This window comes from Bison bison, unplaced genomic scaffold, assembly GCF_000754665.1.
Source record: "Bison bison bison isolate TAMUID 2011002044 unplaced genomic scaffold, Bison_UMD1.0 scf7180017864236, whole genome shotgun sequence".
Classification (NCBI taxonomy): Eukaryota; Metazoa; Chordata; class Mammalia; order Artiodactyla; family Bovidae; genus Bison; species Bison bison.
This window is the reverse complement of record NW_011494808.1, coordinates 1,751,921-1,763,146: the sequence shown is the minus strand read 5'-3', so window position 1 is coordinate 1,763,146 and position 11,226 is coordinate 1,751,921. Positions and strand designations below refer to the sequence as shown.

Sequence of the window (11,226 nt, the reverse complement as noted above, 5' to 3'; positions counted from 1 at the left end):
AAGTATGGTCTAGGAGAATGTGGTCCCTGGCAAAGAAAAACAGAGAAACTTGTCTTATCAGGTTGGGCTCTGGATTAAAAAAAAAAAATGAAAGCTGTTTCCTTTGTGAATTGTATTACTGTAGGTAGTCTCACCTGGGATTGGGATTTAACTTTATACTACCTCTATCATACAGCTAACTATAAGCTACAAAGTTAGCTTGAAGTGGTTCTTGATTGGTAGTGGCCTGGGGCACCTTACCAAAAGTGAGTTCATAACCCCAAATTACAAACCACACAAAGGAACAAGGCTCTGTGAGGAAGAGTCTGTAGAAACACCACAGAAAACAGCAGGCTCAAAGATCTGCTGTATTGCAATGATTGGTTACAGAAAAACTAAAGAAATAAGAAGACTGAAAAAGAGAATGGAAAACATTTCAGGCAAGGGGAAGAAGAGACACAAAGTTTCAGTGATGGGAATGGAAGCATACTTCAGGACAAGGAGGTAATAGTTCTGGGTGGGGTTGATATGAGGGCAGTAATGAATGAATGAATGAACAAAACGTTTGTTAAACTTGTAGTGTACTGGGTACTAGTGGTGGAGATGAATGAGAGACACAGGCCCTGCCCTCAAGGAGATTCCAGTCTAGGAGAATCAGGTAAATAAATAAAGCCCACGAAATGTGATACCGGCTTCAAGGAAGGAAGGTACGAAGTAAAGCAGAGGCCAAGGACCATGTCCCATTCTACCCCAGGAAGCCAGAAGCGGTTTCCTGGAGGACCTTACACTTGAATCAAGCTCTGAAGGGTCTGCAGGAGTCTGGACTTCATTCTGTAGTCAATGGGGAAGAAATATGACCAGTCTTACAGCTTAAAAAGATAATTATGGCTTCAGTACAGTGAGTAGAATGGAGAGGGAAGAAATGAGAGACAGGCAGACCCAACATGAGGCTGAATAGTCATCCAAAGATAAGGCAGACATGCAGATGAATTTGGGAGATGTTTTAGAATTTTGTCCATTTGGGGGTAACAACTAGTCTTGACACAAATTTAAATGGTTGTCTCCCCACTGATGACCCTGTAACTCTATACCACCTCCTCCCTGCTGCTTCTGGGGACTTCCAGGGTTGCCTTGAAGGTGCTGGTGAATGACTGTGCCTCCTGCGTGATTACTCCATGTCCCCCCCTCCCCACCCTCCTCCCGGGAGCTTCTGCTTCCACAGGCTGGGAGCTGTGACCTAGGTGGGCGGGAGTGAGGTGTCTCTTCCTTTTTCTTCAGTGTTAAGTGTCCTGGACGAGAGCTGCTCATTTTCTAATGATTATACAGTTTTCATAAAATGGTCCTTTGAGTTGTTATGCAGAGACTCACTGCTCTCCAGGTGACTCAGAGGAGAATGCGGAAGGGAAGTCGGCTTTCCAGAGCCCATCTTCCTAGTGTCCCTCACTTCTGAAAACCCAGCCCACTGTGACGGGCTCCTTCTTCCCCTAGGACTTCCTGCAAGAGCTAAAGCAGGGGCCTAGAGTTGAGGGATGGAGCTGATTCTCCCAAGATGTTTCCTAGCCTCCAGGCAACGGGCTTTGCTGAGTCATCTCAACCTTTCTGCCAGAGACGAGAGCACAGAGATCCAAGTGCATCCGTTCAATACAGGGTTTAGAGCTTTGAGTCATCATGGGCTAGGTAGTGTGGGCAGGGAGGATGCTGGAAAGGTCTCAGGAGTCACGGGAGGTCATTGAAGAGACCAGGCAAGAGCTTCAATACCTTCCCAGTGGGTCTATTTCTCCCCACATGTCAGTGTTTCTCCAAGAGTAGACTGGTTTATATCAGCTTCTGAATTACATACAGACTTGGCTCAATTGTTCAATTTGGGGGCCCTTATCTGAATCAGAAGCCCTGGTGAGTGGGGCTTGGGAAACTTGCAACTTTAAATAGTGCTCCCTGGGTGATAGTTTGAGACACTGCACACATTCCTGTAATTGGGCCCATATGTCTTCTCTTTAGGTAGACTGAAGGCTCCTGAGTGTAGGTCCTATGTCTAAGGCTCTTCTTGTCTGCCCGCTACACACACAGACAATTGGCTGCTGTACAGTATAGATTCACCAAAGTTGAGTGCAATGATAAAATGCTGACGGATGGACCGCGCTTATACTCTGCCCCCTCCAACAAGACATCTGATACTCATTCATTCCTTCATTATGCTTTTATTTTGCAAATACTTATTAGTGCTGTCTCAAGACAAGTCCCTGGGCTAGGCGCTGAGTCCCGAGACAAGGAAAGCGACAGAGAGGCAGAGACCCTGGAGGAGGGAGCCAGGGGTTTGCAATGATGGGAGTGAGACTTCTTGGAAGAAAATCTTTTCCCAGAACAGGGAAGGTGAAAATCCCTTAGGAGGCTTTCCTCGGATGAGTTATAATTTCTGCATTGCTCTCTCTCTCCAAATGAAGAAAGACATCTCAATTCCTTCCTAATTCCCCAGCTTCAGGGCGCAGCGGGCAGTTTGAAGACTCCTGGAGTCAGGAGATAAAGGGAAACATTATGTTCCACTGGGTCCCGTTTTATGTTTATACCATCAACACGGGGCTTGGGGCTTCCCCGTTTCTCTTTCCCTCCGCCAAGGTCACCAGGAAGCCTGTGGGCTCTTTGATGTTCAAAAGACGTGCCTGGTCCTCTGTCTTGAGTGTGCTGCTGGCCGCCGTTCCCCATTCAAGTCGGGGCAGAGGGGGATCCTCTTTCTGGGGCAGATCCAGGGCCCTTAGGAGGAGGACAAGCATGTTCTTTTATGACTGCGCCCCCTGTGTTTCTGGGTCTCAAATGGAGTTTTTGACCTTTCCTCATTTCCCTCCTCTCAACTTTATTCCTGGTCAGAAACCATCTGCTGAGTTCTGGCTGTACGCAAGTAGCAAGACATGCAGGAAGCCAGCAGACCCTCAAGTTTAGGCAAAACTCACGAGGCCACCCTGAGCGTGTATCTCCAAAGCACAGACCATCAGGAATCTTAGACCAGCAGGTGCCCACAATCCCATGAAGGAGCAAAAAGCAGGGTGGGAAACCACCCACCCCATCTCCATTAGTTAAATCATTTCACACTGTTTCTAGGCTGTCCCTGTGTCATATGATGCACGGGGTCTACATCTCCAGCAGTTGTAACCAGAGGCCCCTCTTGGGTACCAGTGAAGACTTGAGACTTGGCCGGCTTAGCAGAGATGCTTTGGCCGCTCCCCTGGCCGGGCCACAGCAGGAGCAGGAGACAGCTGAGCAGGCGCTCATCCCTGAGAGGAGCATGGTATAAGGGAGGGAGGGTACTGGTCAGCTTGCATCCCCTGATCCTCAGGGAGGTGGATTCAGAGCAAGAATACATCTGTAACAGGGGAGGCAGGGATGTCACAGCATCCTCAGAAAGAGGTGCAGAGCTGGCCTCAAAGACAAAGGAACACAGTTTGGGAACTGGAACTGTGCAGCTCTAGTCACCAGGTTGCATTCTGCCTTCCGCCCGCTGCTCGCCGTCCTTGTGATTTCCTGGTCCCCACGGTTCTGGTGACGCAGAATGCCTTCCTCTCCACTTCCGGCACACAGGGGACTACCAACAGACCACCACCCTCCATCCTTTATGTGTTTTATTCTGCTGTCTCAGGTCTGCTGCTCCTCCCAACACTGCTCACTCTTGGGCCCTCATGGTTTGTCTTCTTTCTGTGTGTTTTTTTGCGTCCCCATCCCCCACAAACCTAGCTATTGACTCTCTTTCCTGTCTTTTCTGTTAAAGTCCAATAGAAGGAGCATTTGACTGGATAGAGTGAATTGTCATTGTCCTTTCTGAGCCGTGCACTTTGGGCTGAGCTGCTTCATGGGCAGCTGGTCAACCTGTTGACTGGCCAACTGAGAAAGCTAGAGGCAGGGCTCACCCTTGCTCCATTCAGCTCAGCCAGAGGTAATAATGACCTCACCAGGACAGTGCATTTGAGAAAGCATCTCAGGCTTGTTCTCCATATGAATGTGTTGCATTGAGCAGTTTTCTTAAGAGGGGACCATGGTTACAGCTGCCATTTTGAAGAACGGTCTGCTTAGTGCGGTGGGTTTTGGGGGAAGACAGACAGACCTGGGTTTGGATTATTGCTCTAGTTAGCAGCTGTACCTTGGGAAGTTTACTTCCGATCTTTCCAAGCTCATTTCCACACTGTAGTGATGTGTAGGTTAGGGACAAATTATGAAAAGTAACACCCTAAATAGCTTTTATATGGCAGCTGTATCGGTCTGTCTGATCCTGGATTTCCACGTCACTGACTTTCACATCATTTTGGCATCAGGAGCCCGTTTCTTGATTCAAGCCCCATGGTTCCTACCATGCCAACACTGGTGGCGAAAAGAAGAATAAAGTAGGTGTAGAAAAAGCGTCATTAAGAAACATTCAGAATACATCCTTGATTGTGTTGTAAGGTCTTATCTGAGTCTGACTGGAAATATTAGGCAAGATTTAAGATGTTTCCTCTAGTAGTTCAACAAGAATGACTTTAGTTGTTATATTGGAAATGAGAAACCAGACAAGTTTTCTTCTCTAGTCTCCTTCAATTAATTGATTTAAGAACATCTGCAATACCTTTGTTTAAGACTATCTGAGTAAAGACTTCGGGGAACAATGCAGGCTGTGTAGAGATACATCTACACAATAAAACCAGATCCGCAGTCAGAAACCTTAAGGTCTGGTTATCAGTGTTTAGCAATTAATTGGCTTAGAGTAGTGATTGATGCCCAGGGAGCCATAATCAGCTGCAATCAGGAGAGATCTAGAGAAGAAGCAGGTCAAAACCAAGACATTCTTCCCTAGATATGATCATTGAGAAAGAAATATGGGTGATTAGCCTCGGCATCTTGATCACCTCCCTCGGCTAGTCTGGCACAAACCCACTCCTCCCCCTGCCTTCTTCTTCATTTCAGGATTAAATCCAGGCTACCAGACAGAGCGTCTAGCCAAATCTTTCATGTGAAGAATTCCTGGATAAACTGCATACAGTACAGCCCAGTCTTCTGGATATCAACATGATTTCCCACAAAAGGAAGCCCTGTGAGCAGATAGCTCATGTGGATCACTGGTGGACGGCTTGACTTGCATCAGGCAGCAACTCTCTGCACCTGTTTTGAGACCCTGGGACCAGGTTTCATGAAGCTTCTGTAATGGATTATCCTGAAGGAACAGATCAAGGTGGCCCTCCAGCATCAATGTCCCCATGGAAGTTTTTTGACGGTGACCTAGGATTCGTAGTGTCACAAGGCTCCAAGTCTTAGGAACTCATGCTAATCACTCAGGCTTGTTGACAAATAGGGCATCAGAAGCACTGATATCTCTGATCACATGAGTAAGAGTATACATTAATACATGTAGATTAGATGGATAGATAGATACAGAGAGAGCTATGTCACATTTTAGAAAACGTGCTTGCTTTGGTGGAGATGTGTTTTGGTAGAAAATATTTTTCCAGTAGGTGACAAAGCCTACAGGGGAGAAAATTCTTTTTCCAGAAGGCCATGATGGTGATTTTTAGTAGTAATAGTGGAGGCATAAAAATGAGAAGCTACAAGAACCTTCTTTTCAGTTTGCTGTAGAAGAGATAAATCACAAATCGCCAGGCCCTGAGGAGGTGAACCCCAGGCTGTACAGACTAAGAGACAACATGGAAAATTCTATTGAAAGCCCTCTTTTCCCACTTAGATTCCTGATGGATGGAAGGAGTTGGGAACATCTTTCTTTTACACTGATTTATCGATGCAACAAATATTCCTAGAGCAGTATTATTAAGAATTGTTGTAAGTGTTGAGAATTCAGAAGCAAGGCAGAAATTTGCCTGTTAATGGAAATTTAGACAAAATATCCAGTTTTTCCCATGACAGATAGTGCTGTTTGAACATTTTGCACTTCCTCTGAGCCTATAGAGAAACTTGTGTTTCTCTATGATAGATTGTTAGAAATGCAATAGCTGGGTTACAGAGTTCGTACATCTTCAGCTTGACTATATATATCCCTAAATCCATCTGTAAAGTGGTTGTTCAGATTAAATTCCTGACAAAAGATATGAGTTCCTGTTACTCCATATTATTGCCGATTCATCACATTGTCAGACACTGTAAGTTACGCATTAGTATTTCACTGTGGTCTTTTTTATTTCCTTGACTGCTGATGTGGTTGGGCATTTTTCATACATTTATTGGTCATTTGGATTTTCTTTTTTCAGATTCTTTCTGGAGGAATTTGTCCTACTTTGTTCACCCTTTCCTGTTTCCAGAAGGGTGAATACTTTCTCTGTCATGGAATATGCTATGCTAAGTCACTTCAGTCGTGTCCGACTCTGTGTGACCCCATAGACGGTAGCCTATCAGGCTCCCCCGTCCCTGGGATTCTCCAGGCAAGAACACTGGAGTGGGTTGCCATTTCCTTCTCCAATGCATGAAAGTGAAAAGTGAAAGTGAAGTCGCTCAGTCGGGTCTGACTCTTAGCAACCCTATGGACTGTAGCCTACCAGGCTCCTCCGTCCATGGGATTTTCCAGGCAAGAGTACTGGAGTGGGGTGCCAGAATAAGTTTCCATAAATATCTGGATGTGTTTCTGGACTGTCTGATCCCTTGTATATCTCTCTCTTCCTGTACCAACACTTCTCTGTCTTGATTAATATAGTTTAGGACTTGCCTGGTGGGCCAGTGGTTAAGAATCCACCTGCCAATGCAAGGGACAAGGGTTCGATCCCTGGTCCGGGAAGATTCCACATGCTTTGGGGCAACTAAACCCAAGTGACACAACTACCGATTCGGCACGCTGGAGCCCATGCTCTGCAACAAGAGGAGGCACTGCAGTGAGGAGCCCGTGCACCACAGCTAGAGAGTGACCCGTCTGCTACTAGAGAAAACCCACGCACAGCAATGAAGACCCATGGCAACCAAGAAGAAATAAGTATGCTTTTAAAAAGCAATATTAAGTCATCCTAAATCACTTTGGTCTATCCTTAGAACACAAGCATGAATTAACATTGTAAAATTTGTTAATATATTTTACATCAGCAAATGCAATGAGAAAAGCCATATGTATTAGTCTGTGAGGGTTGCCGTTATGGAATACCACAGACTGGGTGGCTTAAACAGTGGTACTTAATATTCTCACAGTTCTGAAGGCCAGAAGTCCAAGACCAGAGTGGGAGCAGCTGTGGCGTGTCCTGAGAGCCCTCTCCTTGGCTTGCAGTTGCCCCATTCTTGCTGCTTCTTCAAGATAATTGCTCAGTGCCTGTGTACCTCTGGTGTCTCTCTGTGGGTCCTAAGCTCCTCCTCTTACAAAGTTTACCAGTCAGAGTAAAGTAGGGCCCACCCGAATGGAAGCATCACTGGCCATCCTTCCTGGCAGCTCTTGTCAGTGTCAGCCTCCTCTGCTCAGCCCTGTCCTGGATGGTGGAGCTTTTGCATGGTTTTTACATGTGAATGGAACAAAAGAAGGACTTCAGCCCCACTCAGGCTGGCCTATCTCCCCTGGAGTGCCCCTTCTCATCCTTCCCTCCCATCCACAGTCCGGCTCCAACCTCATCCCTTTCAGGTGACCCTGGACCACAGCAATCTCGGCACCCTCTCCTAAATGCCTTGAAAGTTTCTTGTCTGCATTATTCCTTTACTTTCCACCATATATGTTTCCTGATGTCACGTCTTCTTTTTTTTTTTTAAACTCAGGACTTTATTATCCCAAGTACAAAGGGCAGGTCTTCACAAAACAAGCGGGAAAGTTCTGATGGCAGGGAGGGGGGCCTCTACTTGCAAGCAATGTGTGGGTTTTGTGAGACTATGGTGACCGAGTACTTGCACAGGAGCATCTTTGAGATGCAGTGGTCCTTGTTGACTGGCTTGGACTTCTTGCCCTTGCCACTCTTGGGGACCTGGGTCCACATCTCCTGCAAATTCTCTCACATGTGTTGAACGCCCTCACCCAGCCCAGGAGCATTCTGTTGTTCTGGCGGTTGATGAGCCCTTGGGTGCTGTTTTTGACCGACTGCGTGAGCACAGAGAGTGGCCCCAAGTTCAACTCCTCCTCCTCCCACTCCTGCAGCTCCTCCAGGGTCACCTGCCTCCCAGGCTTGTTGAGAAGGCTCACGGTGGTGGCCATGCCCTCTAGTCACTATCATCTGCAATGCTTTGACCTTTCGAAGAGAGAGCAAGGGAGGGCCCACGTGTTCTATTGTTAATTTAGCTGCTTGTAATGATAGGTTTTCTGTGTTCATTAGGTAGTAGGTCTTCTCAGAGTAGAGATCAGATTCTTACACGGTCCACAGTAAGTGTTCATAGTAGTTATTCAATCAGTACTGCTTGAACGTATGTATGAAGGCATTCATAAATGAACCAATGGGTGAATGAAATATAAGGAGACCGTACACACCCTAGCTTTGGGGGTGCTTCTTGGCAATGGCTTGGTACTCAAGGCTGGAAAAAGTGCCAGGACTCCTCGGAGCCCTGAGCACATGTAATTACTACCCTGTGGATGAGGTTTCTGCCTAGCATCCATCTAGGGCTTGCTTTGCTAAGGAATTCATCGTGTCATTAACTCTGCCTCCCTCCCAAGGGTAAATGGGATCCCTGACACCGGGGTCCTCATGACCCTCAGCTTAGTGATTGAGCAGAGCTCCATGTTTACTCAAATCCTGTCTCCGAGCAGCCAGTAGTGAGGCGCTGATTAACAGCTCTTACTGTACATGGCAGCGGCCCTCAATCACTTCCACATGCCCTGACTTCATGTTCTATTGTTTCAGCCGCTAATTTTCAAAATCCCCTAGACAAGATCTCTGCTCCGAAACATGTGTTTTGGAGCTGTTCCTTTCTGCTGTGCGCAGCTACAAAACTTACATGTGGTTTAATTCAACAGCAGGGCGGAAAGGGAGACGTGTGCATAATTTTTCTCCCTCCTCTCCTCCTCTGAGTCCCGTTTCTGCCAAAGCCTTTGGCCAGGATCCAGAAATGGCACATTCAATAATACCCAACGTGTTTGGGTAATATTTCATAATTACATCGTTGTTGGGAAAATTGTTGCCTTGAGAGTAATTCCTATGCACAAACAGAAAGTCGGAGGCCCACGTGTCCCTTCGCACTCCCCCCCTGCTAGCAGGGAGAGGGAGGCGAGGAGGCAGAAGAGAAGAAAGAAGGGAGAAGAGGAAGGAGAGAGGAATATGAAATTTGTCTGTTTGGCTCTCGTAAGGGGACGCATTAGAGAAGATTTATAACATGGTGAAGGATGAATATTAACAGCTTTTAGGAATCCCGCCAATTCTATGCTTGGAACTGATTTTCTTCAGAAGGTAAATAAAAAAACCCCACATCTAGGTTTCCAGAAGATGGAGGGGTAGATGATGCTGTTGACTGGAAACTTAGGACATGGCCCGTGTTCTGCCCACACTGCATTCATGAGCAAGCCCCAGTGATGGCTGGTCAAACATGGCGCCTTCAGGTAGCCACTCTTTCCAGGCTCACCATCTGCCTGGAAGCTGGTTTCTGAGGTTCCAAGGAAGCGAATGCACAGTTAGGAGGCCCAGAGGAAAGGCTCTGGGATGTGGAGGGAAGGAGGGCTGGTGGAATGCCAGGTTAACCTGGGGGGTCTGGTTAAATGGCGATTTCTCAGCTGTGACCTCCAGGGTCTGTCTCAAGAGCAGCTTCTCCCCAGGTTGTGTAGAAAACACTGGGGAGAGTGTTCAATCAGCGTACAGTTTCCATGTCTTCCCATCAGGAGCTTCTCTGCACGCCTGTAACTGATGTTTTTGGAAAAGTCTTGTGCAGACCTTCCCTCTAAGTTCCTTTCATTTTAGATCTAAACTCTTGGTATGAGATGCCAGCTCAGTCCCTGCAAAGATGCCATCACCCCGAAGAAGAGACCCCTGCCCAGGGCAGCCACCTAGACGAATGCTCTCCAGGGACCACTGCAGAGCCTGGCAATGAAGAGGCGACCACAGTCCACGGCGTTCGGCCTCAGAGGTCACTGATGGGTTATTCTCGAGTGCTGACTTGAATTGGTGACAGTAGCCAATGTACTTGTCTTCCTGACATTTCCAAGCAATTTGGGATGGATCATTCATGCAGTTTTAGCCAAGAGGAGGTTTTGGTTATGGCCCAAGATGTCATTGATTAAGAACAAAACAAGTAAAGATCACATTGAAAGCACTATACCCGAATGACCATCATCAGTGGCCAATCTTCTAAAACAAAGCAAAGTCAAACCTCCAAACAAAGTAAGCCACCATCTACGAGGCAGCATCTCCTGGTACCCTCTGAGGATCTCTGCTTCCCACAACACCCCTATCCAATTGGATGGTAAATTCCAAGAAGGCAGGTGTCCTGGCCAGCCTTGCTCTTTATTAAATTCCTAGTAGCTAGTACTGGAATGGAGAAGGCAATGGCACCCCACTCCAGTACTCTTGCCTGGAAAATCCCACGGACAGAGGAGCCTGGTGGGCTGCAGTCCATGGGGTCTCGAAGAGTCAGACATGGCTGAGAGACTTCACTTTCATGCACTGGAGAAGGAAATGGCAACCCGCTCCAGTGTTCTTGCCTGGAGAATCCCAGGGACGGGGGAGCCTGGTGGGCTGCCGTCTATGGGGTCACACAGAGTCGGACACAACTGAAGCGACTTAGCAGCAGCAGTGCTGGAATATAGTAGTCCCTTAAAAAATTCCTGATGAACAAGTTCGCACATTAAAAATAATTAATTAGAAAAGAAACCAGTGGACCTAGAGACTGTCATACTGAGCGAAGTAAGTCAGACAGAGAAAGAGAAATATCATGATATCTCTTATATGTGCAATCTGAAAAGAAATGATACAAATGATCTTATATTTACAAAACAGAAACAGAACTCATAGAGAATGAACTTATGGTTGCCAGGGGGAAGAATGTGAGGAAGGGATAGTTAGGGAGTTTGGGGTGGACATGCACACATTGCTATATTTAAAATGGATAATCAACAAGGACCTACTGTATAGCACAGGGAACTCTGCTCAGTATTATGTGGCAGCCTGGATGGGTGGGGAGTTTGGAGGGAAAATGGATACATATATACGTATGGCTGAGTCCCTTTGCTGTCCACCTGAAAGTGTGACCACACTGTTAATTTGCTACACTCCAATATAAAATAAAAAGTTTTTTTGTTTGTTTAAAAAAAGAAAAGAAACCGAGCAAGCAAACAAAACCAACACAACCAGGGACTAAGATCTGAAGGGGAATTTTCAACTTCATTTAAAGAACAGTATG

The 11,226-nt window shown here is 46.6% G+C and overlaps 1 pseudogene; it reads right to left on the bottom strand.

Annotated features, from left to right (window-relative positions):
* Positions 1 to 7,748: 7,748 nt before the first annotated feature.
* LOC104993256 lies at positions 7,749 to 8,101 on the bottom strand (annotated as a pseudogene).
* Between the last annotated feature and the right edge of the window lie 3,125 nt (positions 8,102 to 11,226).